Raw genomic sequence first — 12,104 nt, forward strand, 5'->3', positions numbered from 1 at the left:
TCCTGTAGTTACAGCAGGAGACACGATGGTCAGAAATTAAAGAAAGCAACACCGACGAAGGTGGGATTCGAACCCACGCGTGCTATGCACAATGGATTAGCAGTCCATCGCCTTAACCTCTCGGCCACCTCGTCATTTGTGGTTGTGTGTCGATTGCGATTTCAAAGATGCAAACACTTTCACAGCACAAAAGGAGGATTCTCTGACTTGTGGGTCCTGCACTTATATCAGGAGACACGATTGTCAGAAATTAAAGAAAGCAACACCGACGAAGGTGGGATTCGAACCCACGCGTGCTATGCACAATGGATTAGCAGCCCTTCGCCTTAACCTCTCGGCCACCTCGTCGTTTGTGGTTGTGTGTCGATAGCAATTTCAAAGAAGCAAACACTTTCACAGCACAAAAGAAGGCTTTTCTGACTTGTGGGTCCTGTAGTTACAGCAGGAGACACGATGGTCAGAAATTAAAGAAAGCAACACCGACGAAGGTGGGATTCGAACCCACGCGTGCTATGCACAATGGATTAGCAGTCCATCGCCTTAACCTCTTGGCCACCTCGTCGTTTGTGGTTGTGTGTCGATAGCAATTTCAAAGAAGCAAACACTTTCACAGCACAAAAGAAGGCTTTTCTGACTTGTGGGTCCTGTAGTTACAGCAGGAGACACGATTGTCAGAAATTAAAGAAAGCAACACCGACGAAGGTGGGATTCGAACCCACGCGTGCTATGCACAATGGATTAGCAGTCCATCGCCTTAACCTCTCGGCCACCTCGTCGTTTGTGGTTGTGTGTCGATTGCGATTTCAAAGATGCAAACACTTTCACAGCACAAAAGCAGCCGTATATGACTTGTGGGTCCTGCACTTACACCAGGAGAAACGATTGTCAGAAATTAAAGAAAGCAACACCGACGAAGTAGGATTCGAACCCACGCGTGCTATGCACAATGGATTAGCAGTCCATCGCCTTAACCTCTCGGCCACCTCGTCGTTTGTGGTTGTGTGTCGATAGCAATTTCAAAGAAGCAAACACTTTCACAGAACAAAAGAAGGCTTTTCTGACTTGTGGGTCCTGTAGTTACAGCAGGAGACACGATGGTCAGAAATTAAAGAAAGCAACACCGACGAAGGTGGGATTCGAACCCACGCGTGCTATGCACAATGGACTAGCAGTCCATCGCCTTAACCTCTCGGCCACCTCGTCGTTTGTGGTTGTGTGTCGATAGCAATTTCAAAGAAGCAAACACTTTCAGAGCACAAAAGAAGGCTTTTCTGACTTGTGGGTCCTGTAGTTACAGCAGGAGACACGATGGTCAGAAATTAAAGAACGTAACACCGACGAAGGTGGGATTCGAACCCACGCGTGCTATGCACAATGGATTAGCAGTCCATCGCCTTAACCTCGCGGCCACCTCGTCGTTTGTGGTTGTGTGTCGATAGCAATTTCAAAGAAGCAAACACTTTCAGAGCACAAAAGAAGGCTTTTCTGACTTGTGGGTCCTGTAGTTACAGCAGGAGACACGATGGTCAGAAATTAAAGAAAGCAACACCGACGAAGGTGGGATTCGAACCCACGCGTGCTATGCACAATGGATTAGCAGTCCATCGCCTTAACCTCTCGGCCACCTCGTCGTTTGTGGTTGTGTGTCAATTGCGATTTCAAAGATGCAAACACTTTCACAGCACAAAAGGAGGCTTATCTGACTTGTGGGTCCTGCACTTACATCAGGAGACAGGATTGTCAGAAATTAAAGAAAGCAACACCGACGAAGGTGGGATTCGAACCCACGCGTGCTATGCACAATGGATTAGCAGTCCATCGCCTTAACCTCTCGGCCACCTCGTCAATTACAGTTTTGTGTCGATTGCGATTTCAAAGATGCAAACACTTTCACAGCACAAAAGGAGGCTTATCTGACTTGTGGGTCCTGTAGTTACAGCAGGAGACACGATGGTCAGAAATTAAAGAAAGCAACACAGACGAAGGTGGGATTCGAACCCACGCGTGCTATGCACAATGGATTAGCAGTCCATCGCCTTAACCTCTCGGCCACCTCGTCGTTTGTGGTTGTGTGTCAATTGCGATTTCAAACATGCAAACACTTTCACAGCACAAAAGGAGGCTTATCTGACTTGTGGGTCCTGCACTTACATCAGGAGACACGATTGTCAGAAATTAAAGAAAGCAACACCGACGAAGGTGGGATTTGAACACACGCGTGCTATGCACAATGGATTAGCAGTACATCGCCTTAACCTCTCGGCCACCTCGTCGTTTGTGGTTGTGTGTCGATAGCAATTTCAAAGAAGCAAACACTTTCACAGCACAAAAGAAGGCTTTTCTGACTTGTGGGTGCTGTAGTTACAGCAGGAGACACGATTGTCAGAAATTAAAGAAAGCAACAACGACGAAGGTGGGATTCGAACCCACGCGTGCTATGCACAATGGATTAGCAGTCCATCGCCTTAACCTCTCGGCCACCTCGTCGTTTGTGGTTGTGTGTCAATTGCGATTTCAAAGATGCAAACACTTTCACAGCACAAAAGCAGCCGTATATGACTTGTGGGTCCTGCACTTACACCAGGAGAAACGATTGTCAGAAATTAACACTAGAGCTCCTAGAGAAGCGAAAAATTTCACAGGGCTTGGTAGGGTCCATGTAGCCCACTCCCCTGCTGTGAAGGGATTAACGCCCATTGTCTTGGTAATGCGGTGGAAGCGGCTCACCCCCAGCTCATACGCCTGCCAAAGCACAAGCTGGCTCACCCCCAAGCTCATATGACCAAAACGCCAAACGTGATACTTCACGAAAAAGTTGAAGTTACAAGCAGACTGTATGTTACCGATACTACAACAAACGGCAGAAAATTTGTAGACTCGTGTTTCAAAAGTTACAATTCAATCGCACGTAGAGACGACAGTTTCTCGAATGAGTCTTGTCAAACAATAAAAATAAATAAAAATGTTTGAATCTTGCTCTTTGTATATTTCATATACTATACTATATAATATTTGTTGTAATCAAACACTTTCTCTTTCCGCGTTTGAATTCGCGTTTGAAAAGCTAAGAAATTATATGGCGCAATTAGCTTGATGCTAATGTTATATAGGAAATCCCATATCATTGCTAGCGAAAATTAGCATGGTCGCGTTGCATCACTGCATCACTGATAAATGTTGTGATCTAAACAGCAGGCTGGAAAAGGAGAGGAAAAGACAGGAAAACAAATTCATGTGCTCTCTATCTATCTATCTATCTATCTATCTGTCTATATTTGTGTTAGAAGCATTTGATAGAAGCATTTGTGTTTCTGCTTGTTTGTGATCTAAACAGCAGGCTTGAATCTTGCTCTTTGTACATTTCTCATACTATCTATCTATCTATCTATCTATCTATCTATATTTGTGTTAGAAGCATTTGATAGAAGCATTTGTGTTTCTGCTTGTTTGTGATCTAAACAGCAAGCTTGAATCTTGCTCTTTGTACATTTCTTATACTATCTATCTATCTATATTTGTGTTAGAAGCATTTGATAGAAGCATTTGTGTTTCTGCTTGTTTGTGATCTAAACAGCAGGCTTGAATCTTGCTCTTTGTACATTTCTTATACTATCTATCTATCTATATTTGTGTTAGAAGCATTTGATAGAAGCATTTGTGTTTCTGCTTGTTTGTGATCTAAACAGCAGGCTTGAATCTTGCTCTTTGTACATTTCTTATACTATCTATCTATCTATCTATATTTGTGTTAGAACCATTTGATAGAAGCATTTGTGTTTCTGCTTGTTTGTGATCTAAACAGCAGGCTTGAATCTTGCTCTTTGTACATTTCTTATACTATCTATCTATCTATCTATCTATATTTGTGTTAGAACCATTTGATAGAAGCATTTGTGTTTCTGCTTGTTTGTGATCTAAACAGCAGGCTTGAATCTTGCTCTTTGTACATTTCTTATACTATCTATCTATCTATCTATCTATCTATATTTGTGTTAGAACCATTTGATAGAAGCATTTGTGTTTCTGCTTGTTTGTGATCTAAACAGCAGGCTTGAATCTTGCTCTTTGTACATTTCTTATACTACCTCTCTATCTATCTATCTATCTATCTATCTATCTACCTATCTATCTATCTATATTTGTGTTAGAAGCATTTGGTAGAAGCATTTGTGTTTCTGCTTGTTTGTGATCTGTGATCTGTGACTTCTGGGTGCAGAGACTTTCTGGGTGAGGCTGCTGCCTCAGTCTTGCTCTGTGAATTAACATAATAAAGGGTGATGTTTGGCTTTGCTAATTGCTGGCAAGAAGGAGAAGAAGGAGGGGTGATGTCCTCAGAATCCTGAATTCTCAGGAGCCCTAGTGTTAAAGAAAGCAACACTGACGAAGGTGGGATTCGAACCCACGCGTGCTATGCACAATGGATTAGCAGTCCATCGCCTTAAACTCTCGGCCACCTCTTCAATTACAGTTGTGTGTCGATTGTGATTTCAAAGATGCAAACACTTTCACAGCACAAAAGGAGGCTTATCTGACTTGTGGGTCCTGCACTTACATCAGGAGACACGATTGTCAGAAATTAAAGAAAGCAACACCGACGAAGGTGGGATTTGAACACACGCGTGCTATGCACAATGGATTAGCAGTCCATCGCCTTAACCTCTCGGCCACCTCGTCCTTTGTGGTTGTGTGTCGATAGCAATTTCAAAGAAGCAAACACTTTCACAGCACAAAAGGAGGCTTATCTGACTTGTGGGTCCTGCACTTACATCAGGAGACACGATTGTCAGAAATTAAAGAAAGCAACACCGGCGAAGGTGGGATTTGAACACACGCGTGCTATGCACAATGGATTAGCAGTCCATCGCCTTAACCTCTCGGCCACCTCGTCGTTTGTGGTTGTGTGTCGATAGCAATTTCAAAGAAGCAAACACTTTCACAGCACAAAAGAAGGCTTTTCTGATTTGTGGGTCCTGTAGTTACAGCAGGAGACACGATTGTCAGAAATTAAAGAAAGCAACAACGACGAAGGTGGGATTCGAACCCACGCGTGCTATGCACAATGGATTAGCAGTCCATCGCCTTAACCTCTCGGCCACCTCGTCGTTTGTGGTTGTGTGTCGATTGCGATTTCAAAGATGCAAACACTTTCACAGCACAAAAGCAGCCGTATATGACTTGTGGGTCCTGCACTTACACCAGGAGAAACGATTGTCAGAAATTAAAGAAAGCAACACCGACGAAGGTGGGATTCAAACCCACGCGTGCTATGCACAATGGATTAGCAGTCCATCGCCTTAACCTCTCGGCCACCTCGTTGTTTGTGGTTGTGTGTCGATTGCGATTTCAAAGATGCAAACACTTTCACAGCACAAAAGGAGGCTTCTCTGACTTGTGGGTCCTGCACTTATATCAGGAGACACGATTGTCAGAAATTAAAGAAAGCAACACAGACGAAGGTGGGATTCGAACCCACGCGTGCTATGCACAATGGATTAGCAGTCCATCGCCTTAACCTCTCGGCCACCTCGTCATTTGTGGTTGTGTGTCGATAGCATTTTCAAAGAAGCAAACACTTTCAGAGCACAAAAGAAGGCTTTTCTGACTTGTGGGTCCTGTAGTTACAGCAGGAGACACGATGGTCAGAAATTAAAGAAAGCAACACCAACGAAGGTGGGATTCGAACCCACGCGTGCTATGCACAATGGATTAGCAGTCCATCGCCTTAACCTCTCGGCCACCTCGTCCTTTGTGGTTGAGTGTCGATAGCATTTTCAAAGAAGCAAACACTTTCAGAGCACAAAAGAAGGCTTTTCTGACTTGTGGGTCCTGTAGTTACAGCAGGAGACACGATGGTCAGAAATGAAAGAAAGCAACACCGACGAAGGTGGGATTCGAACCCACGCGTGCTATGCACAATGAATTAGCAGTCCATCGCCTTAACCTCTCGGCCACCTCGTCGTTTGTGGTTGTGTGTCGATAGCAATTTCAAAGAAGCAAACACTTTCAGAGCACAAAAGAAGGCTTTTCTGACTTGTGGGTCCTGTAGTTACAGCAGGAGACACGATGGTCAGAAATTAAAGAAAGCAACACCGACGAAGGTGGGATTCGAACCCACGCGTGCTATGCACAATGGATTAGCAGTCCATCTCCTTAACCTCTCGGCCACCTCGTCCTTTGTGGTTGAGTGTCGATAGCATTTTCAAAGAAGCAAACACTTTCAGAGCACAAAAGAAGGCTTTTCTGACTTGTGGGTCCTGTAGTTACAGCAGGAGACACGATGGTCAGAAATGAAAGAAAGCAACACCGACGAAGGTGGGATTCGAACCCACGCGTGCTATGCACAATGGATTAGCAGTCCATCGCCTTAACCTCTCGGCCACCTCGTTGTTTGTGGTTGTGTGTCGATTGCGATTTCAAAGATGCAAACACTTTCACAGCACAAAAGGAGGCTTCTCTGACTTGTGGGTCCTGCACTTATATCAGGAGACACGATTGTCAGAAATTAAAGAAAGCAACACAGACGAAGGTGTGATTCGAACCCACGCGTGCTATGCACAATGGATTAGCAGTCCATCGCCTTAACCTCTCGGCCACCTCGTCATTTGTGGTTGTGTGTCGATAGCAATTTCAAAGAAGCAAACACTTTCAGAGCACAAAAGAAGGCTTTTCTGACTTGTGGGTCCTGTAGTTACAGCAGGAGACACGATGGTCAGAAATTAAAGAAAGCAACACCAACGAAGGTGGGATTCGAACCCACGCGTGCTATGCACAATGGATTAGCAGTCCATCTCCTTAACCTCTCGGCCACCTCGTCCTTTGTGGTTGAGTGTCGATAGCATTTTCAAAGAAGCAAACACTTTCAGAGCACAAAAGAAGGCTTTTCTGACTTGTGGGTCCTGTAGTTACAGCAGGAGACACGATGGTCAGAAATGAAAGAAAGCAACACCGACGAAGGTGGGATTCGAACCCACGCGTGCTATGCACAATGAATTAGCAGTCCATCGCCTTAACCTCTCGGCCACCTCGTCGTTTGTGGTTGTGTGTCGATAGCAATTTCAAAGGAGCAAACACTTTCAGAGCACAAAAGAAGGCTTTTCTGACTTGTGGGTCCTGTAGTTACAGCAGGAGACACGATGGTCAGAAATTAAAGAACGCAACACCGACGAAGGTGGGATTCGAACCCACGCGTGCTATGCACAATGGATTAGCAGTCCATCACCTTAACCTCTCGGCCACCTCGTCGTTTGTGGTTGTGTGTCGATAGCAATTTCAAAGAAGCAAACACTTTCAGAGCACAAAAGAAGGCTTTTCTGACTTGTGGGTCCTGTAGTTACAGCAGGAGACACGATTGTCAGAAATTAAAGAAAGCAACACCGACGAAGGTGGGATTCGAACCCACGCGTACTATGCACAATGGATTAGCAGTCCATCGCCTTAACCTCTCGGCCACCTCGTCGTTTGTGGTTGTGTGTCGATTGCGATTTCAAAGATGCAAACACTTTCACAGCACAAAAGCAGCCGTATATGACTTGTGGGTCCTGCACTTACACCAGGAGAAACGATTGTCAGAAATTAAAGAAAGCAACACCGACGAAGGTGGGATTCGAACCCACGCGTGCTATGCACAATGGATTAGCAGTCCATCGCCTTAACCTCTCGGCCACCTCGTCGTTTGTGGTTGTGTGTCGATAGCAATTTCAAAGAAGCAAACACTTTCACAGAACAAAAGAAGGCTTTTCTGACTTGTGGGTCCTGTAGTTACAGCAGGAGACACGATGGTCAGAAATTAAAGAAAGCAACACCGACGAAGGTGGGATTCGAACCCACGCGTGCTATGCACAATGGACTAGCAGTCCATCGCCTTAACCTCTCGGCCACCTCGTCGTTTGTGGTTGTGTGTCGATAGCAATTTCAAAGAAGCAAACACTTTCAGAGCACAAAAGAAGGCTTTTCTGACTTGTGGGTCCTGTAGTTACAGCAGGAGACACGATGGTCAGAAATTAAAGAACGTAACACCGACGAAGGTGGGATTCGAACCCACGCGTGCTATGCACAATGGATTAGCAGTCCATCGCCTTAACCTCTCGGCCACCTCGTCGTTTGTGGTTGTGTGTCGATAGCAATTTCAAAGAAGCAAACACTTTCAGAGCACAAAAGAAGGCTTTTCTGACTTGTGGGTCCTGTAGTTACAGCAGGAGACACGATGGTCAGAAATTAAAGAAAGCAACACCGACGAAGGTGGGATTCGAACCCACGCGTGCTATGCACAATGGATTAGCAGTCCATCGCCTTAACCTCTCGGCCACCTCGTCGTTTGTGGTTGTGTGTCAATTGCGATTTCAAAGATGCAAACACTTTCACAGCACAAAAGGAGGCTTATCTGACTTGTGGGTCCTGCACTTACATCAGGAGACAGGATTGTCAGAAATTAAAGAAAGCAACACCGACGAAGGTGGGATTCGAACCCACGCGTGCTATGCACAATGGATTAGCAGTCCATCGCCTTAACCTCTCGGCCACCTCGTCAATTACAGTTTTGTGTCGATTGCGATTTCAAAGATGCAAACACTTTCACAGCACAAAAGGAGGCTTATCTGACTTGTGGGTCCTGTAGTTACAGCAGGAGACACGATGGTCAGAAATTAAAGAAAGCAACACCGACGAAGGTGGGATTCGAACCCACGCGTGCTATGCACAATGGATTAGCAGTCCATCGCCTTAACCTCTCGACCACCTCGTCATTTGTGGTTGTGTGTCAATTGCGATTTCAAACATGCAAACACTTTCACAGCACAAAAGGAGGCTTATCTGACTTGTGGGTCCTGCACTTATATGAGGAGACACGATTTTCAGAAATTAAAGAAAGCAACACCTACGAAGGTGGGATTCGAACCCACGCGTGCTATGCACAATGGATTAGCAGTCCATCGCCTTAACCTCTCGGCCACCTCGTCGTTTGTGGTTGTGTGTCGATAGCAATTTCAAAGAAGCAAACACTTTCACAGCACAAAAGAAGGCTTTTCTGACTTGTGGGTCCTGTAGTTACAGCAGGAGACACGATGGTCAGAAATTAAAGAAAGCAACACCGACGAAGGTGGGATTCGAACCCACGCGTGCTATGCACAATGGATTAGCAGTCCATCGCCTTAACCTCTCGGCCACCTCGTCGTTTGTGGTTGTGTGTCAATTGCGATTTCAAAGATGCAAACACTTTCACAGCACAAAAGGAGGCTTATCTGACTTGTGGGTCCTGCACTTATATGAGGAGACACGATTGTCAGAAATTAAAGAAAGCAACACCGACGAAGGTGGGATTCGAACCCACGCGTGCTATGCACAATGGATTAGCAGTCCATCGCCTTAACCTCTCGGCCACCTCGTCATTTGTGGTTGTGTGTCGATTGCGATTTCAAAGATGCAAACACTTTCACAGCACAAAAGGAGGATTCTCTGACTTGTGGGTCCTGCACTTATATCAGGAGACACGATTGTCAGAAATTAAAGAAAGCAACACCGATGAAGGTGGGATTCGAACCCACGCGTGCTATGCACAATGGATTAGCAGCCCTTCGCCTTAACCTCTCGGCCACCTCGTCGTTTTGTGGTTGTGTGTCGATAGCAATTTCAAAGAAGCAAACACTTTCACAGCACAAAAGAAGGCTTTTCTGACTTGTGGGTCCTGTAGTTACAGCAGGAGACACGATGGTCAGAAATTAAAGAAAGCAACACCGACGAAGGTGGGATTCGAGCGCACGCGTGCTATGCACAATGGATTAGCAGTCCATCGCCTTAACCTCTTGGCCACCTCGTCGTTTGTGGTTGTGTGTCGATAGCAATTTCAAAGAAGCAAACACTTTCACAGCACAAAAGAAGGCTTTTCTGACTTGTGGGTCCTGTAGTTACAGCAGGAGACACGATTGTCAGAAATTAAAGAAAGCAACACCGACGAAGGTGGGATTCTAACCCACGCGTGCTATGCACAATGGATTAGCAGTCCATCCTCTTAACCTCTCGGCCACCTCGTCGTTTGTGGTTGTGTGTCGATTGCGATTTCAAAGATGCAAACACTTTCACAGCACAAAAGCAGCCGTATATGACTTGTGGGTCCTGCACTTAGACCAGGAGAAACGATTGTCAGAAATTAAAGAAAGCAACACCGACGAAGGTGGGATTCGAACCCACGCGTGCTATGCACAATGGATTAGCAGTCCATCGCCTTAACCTCTCGGCCACCTCGTCGTTTGTGGTTGTGTGTCGATTGCAATTTCAAAGATGCAAACACTTTCACAGCACAAAAGGAGGCTTCTCTGACTTGTGGGTCCTGTAGTTACAGCAGGAGACACGATGGTCAGAAATTAAAGAAAGCAACACCGACGAAGGTGGGATTCGAACCCACGCGTGCTATGCACAATGGATTAGCAGTCCATCGCCTTAACCTCTCGGCCACCTCGTCGTTTGTGGTTGTGTGTCGATAGCAATTTCAAAGAAGCAAACACTTTCACAGCACAAAAGTAGGCTTTTCTGACTTGTGGGTCCTGTAGTTACAGCAGGAGACACGATTGTCAGAAATTAAAGAAAGCAACACCGACGAAGGTGGGATTCAAACCCACGCGTGCTATGCACAATGGATTAGCAGTCCATCGCCTTAACCTCTCGGCCACCTCGTTGTTTGTGGTTGTGTGTCGATTGCGATTTCAAAGATGCAAACACTTTCACAGCACAAAAGCAGCCGTATATGACTTGTGGGTCCTGCACTTACACCAGGAGAAACGATTGTCAGAAATTAAAGAAAGCAACACTGACGAAGGTGGGATTCGAACCCACGCGTGCTATGCACAATGGATTAGCAGTCCATCGCCTTAAACTCTCGGCCACCTCTTCAATTACAGTTGTGTGTCGATTGTGATTTCAAAGATGCAAACACTTTCACAGCACAAAAGGAGGCTTATCTGACTTGTGGGTCCTGCACTTACATCAGGAGACACGATTGTCAGAAATTAAAGAAAGCAACACCAACGAAGGTGGGATTTGAACACACGCGTGCTATGCACAATGGATTAGCAGTCCATCGCCTTAACCTCTCGGCCACCTCGTCCTTTGTGGTTGTGTGTCGATAGCAATTTCAAAGAAGCAAACACTTTCACAGCACAAAAGAAGGCTTTTCTGAATTGTGGGTCCTGTAGTTACAGCAGGAGACACGATGGTCAGAAATTAAAGAAAGCAACACCGACGAAGGTGGGATTCGAACCCACGCGTGCTATGCACAATGGATTAGCAGTCCATCGCCTTAACCTCTCGGCCACCTCGTCAATTACAGTTGTGTGTCGATTGCGATTTCAAAGATGCAAACACTTTCACAGCACAAAAGGAGGCTTATCTGACTTGTGGGTCCTGTAGTTACAGCAGGAGACACGATGGTCAGAAATTAAAGAAAGCAACACCGACGAAGGTGGGATTCGAACCCACGCGTGCTATGCACAATGGATTAGCAGTCCATCGCCTTAACCTCTCGGCCACCTCGTCGTTTGTGGTTGTGTGTCGATAGCAATTTCAAAGAAGCAAACACTTTCTCAGCACAAAAGAAGGCTTTTCTGACTTGTGGGTCCTGTAGTTACAGCAGGAGACACGATTGTCAGAAATTAAAGAAAGCAACACCGACGAAGGTGGGATTCAAACCCCCGCGTGCTATGCACAATGGATTAGCAGTCCATCGCCTTAACCTCTCGGCCACCTCGTTGTTTGTGGTTGTGTGTCGATTGCGATTTCAAAGATGCAAACACTTTCACAGCACAAAAGCAGCCGTATATGACTTGTGGGTCCTGCACTTACACCAGGAGAAACGATTGTCAGAAATTAAAGAAAGCAACACTGACGAAGGTGGGATTCGAACCCACGCGTGCTATGCACAATGGATTAGCAGTCCATCGCCTTAAACTCTCGGCCACCTCTTCAATTACAGTTGTGTGTCGATTGTGATTTCAAAGATGCAAACACTTTCACAGCACAAAAGGAGGCTTATCTGACTTGTGGGTCCTGCACTTACATCAGGAGACACGATTGTCAGAAATTAAAGAAAGCAACACCAACGAAGGTGGGATTTGAAC

The 12,104-nt window shown here is 45.6% G+C and overlaps 16 non-coding genes across 16 annotated transcripts; all 16 read right to left on the reverse strand.

Moving 5' to 3' along the window:
- Positions 1 to 52: 52 nt before the first annotated feature.
- trnas-gcu (transfer RNA serine (anticodon GCU)) lies at positions 53 to 134 on the reverse strand. The gene has a single exon. It is a non-coding gene; the product is annotated as a tRNA-Ser (tRNA).
- Positions 135 to 694: 560 nt separating this feature from the next.
- On the reverse strand, positions 695 to 776 carry trnas-gcu (transfer RNA serine (anticodon GCU)). Its single transcript has one exon. It is a non-coding gene; the product is annotated as a tRNA-Ser (tRNA).
- A 773-nt stretch (positions 777 to 1,549) lies between these two features.
- trnas-gcu (transfer RNA serine (anticodon GCU)) lies at positions 1,550 to 1,631 on the reverse strand. The gene has a single exon. It is a non-coding gene; the product is annotated as a tRNA-Ser (tRNA).
- A 132-nt stretch (positions 1,632 to 1,763) lies between these two features.
- On the reverse strand, positions 1,764 to 1,845 carry trnas-gcu (transfer RNA serine (anticodon GCU)). Its single transcript has one exon. It is a non-coding gene; the product is annotated as a tRNA-Ser (tRNA).
- Positions 1,846 to 2,405: 560 nt separating this feature from the next.
- trnas-gcu (transfer RNA serine (anticodon GCU)) lies at positions 2,406 to 2,487 on the reverse strand. Its single transcript has one exon. It is a non-coding gene; the product is annotated as a tRNA-Ser (tRNA).
- A 2,533-nt stretch (positions 2,488 to 5,020) lies between these two features.
- Positions 5,021 to 5,102, reverse strand: trnas-gcu (transfer RNA serine (anticodon GCU)). The gene has a single exon. It is a non-coding gene; the product is annotated as a tRNA-Ser (tRNA).
- A 2,486-nt stretch (positions 5,103 to 7,588) lies between these two features.
- On the reverse strand, positions 7,589 to 7,670 carry trnas-gcu (transfer RNA serine (anticodon GCU)). Its single transcript has one exon. It is a non-coding gene; the product is annotated as a tRNA-Ser (tRNA).
- A 346-nt stretch (positions 7,671 to 8,016) lies between these two features.
- On the reverse strand, positions 8,017 to 8,098 carry trnas-gcu (transfer RNA serine (anticodon GCU)). The gene has a single exon. It is a non-coding gene; the product is annotated as a tRNA-Ser (tRNA).
- Positions 8,099 to 8,230: 132 nt separating this feature from the next.
- trnas-gcu (transfer RNA serine (anticodon GCU)) lies at positions 8,231 to 8,312 on the reverse strand. The gene has a single exon. It is a non-coding gene; the product is annotated as a tRNA-Ser (tRNA).
- A 132-nt stretch (positions 8,313 to 8,444) lies between these two features.
- On the reverse strand, positions 8,445 to 8,526 carry trnas-gcu (transfer RNA serine (anticodon GCU)). Its single transcript has one exon. It is a non-coding gene; the product is annotated as a tRNA-Ser (tRNA).
- A 560-nt stretch (positions 8,527 to 9,086) lies between these two features.
- On the reverse strand, positions 9,087 to 9,168 carry trnas-gcu (transfer RNA serine (anticodon GCU)). Its single transcript has one exon. It is a non-coding gene; the product is annotated as a tRNA-Ser (tRNA).
- Positions 9,169 to 9,300: 132 nt separating this feature from the next.
- On the reverse strand, positions 9,301 to 9,382 carry trnas-gcu (transfer RNA serine (anticodon GCU)). Its single transcript has one exon. It is a non-coding gene; the product is annotated as a tRNA-Ser (tRNA).
- Positions 9,383 to 10,157: 775 nt separating this feature from the next.
- Positions 10,158 to 10,239, reverse strand: trnas-gcu (transfer RNA serine (anticodon GCU)). Its single transcript has one exon. It is a non-coding gene; the product is annotated as a tRNA-Ser (tRNA).
- A 132-nt stretch (positions 10,240 to 10,371) lies between these two features.
- trnas-gcu (transfer RNA serine (anticodon GCU)) lies at positions 10,372 to 10,453 on the reverse strand. Its single transcript has one exon. It is a non-coding gene; the product is annotated as a tRNA-Ser (tRNA).
- Positions 10,454 to 11,227: 774 nt separating this feature from the next.
- trnas-gcu (transfer RNA serine (anticodon GCU)) lies at positions 11,228 to 11,309 on the reverse strand. Its single transcript has one exon. It is a non-coding gene; the product is annotated as a tRNA-Ser (tRNA).
- A 132-nt stretch (positions 11,310 to 11,441) lies between these two features.
- On the reverse strand, positions 11,442 to 11,523 carry trnas-gcu (transfer RNA serine (anticodon GCU)). The gene has a single exon. It is a non-coding gene; the product is annotated as a tRNA-Ser (tRNA).
- Between the last annotated feature and the right edge of the window lie 581 nt (positions 11,524 to 12,104).

This window comes from Brachyhypopomus gauderio, unplaced genomic scaffold, assembly GCF_052324685.1.
Source record: "Brachyhypopomus gauderio isolate BG-103 unplaced genomic scaffold, BGAUD_0.2 sc63, whole genome shotgun sequence".
Classification (NCBI taxonomy): Eukaryota; Metazoa; Chordata; class Actinopteri; order Gymnotiformes; family Hypopomidae; genus Brachyhypopomus; species Brachyhypopomus gauderio.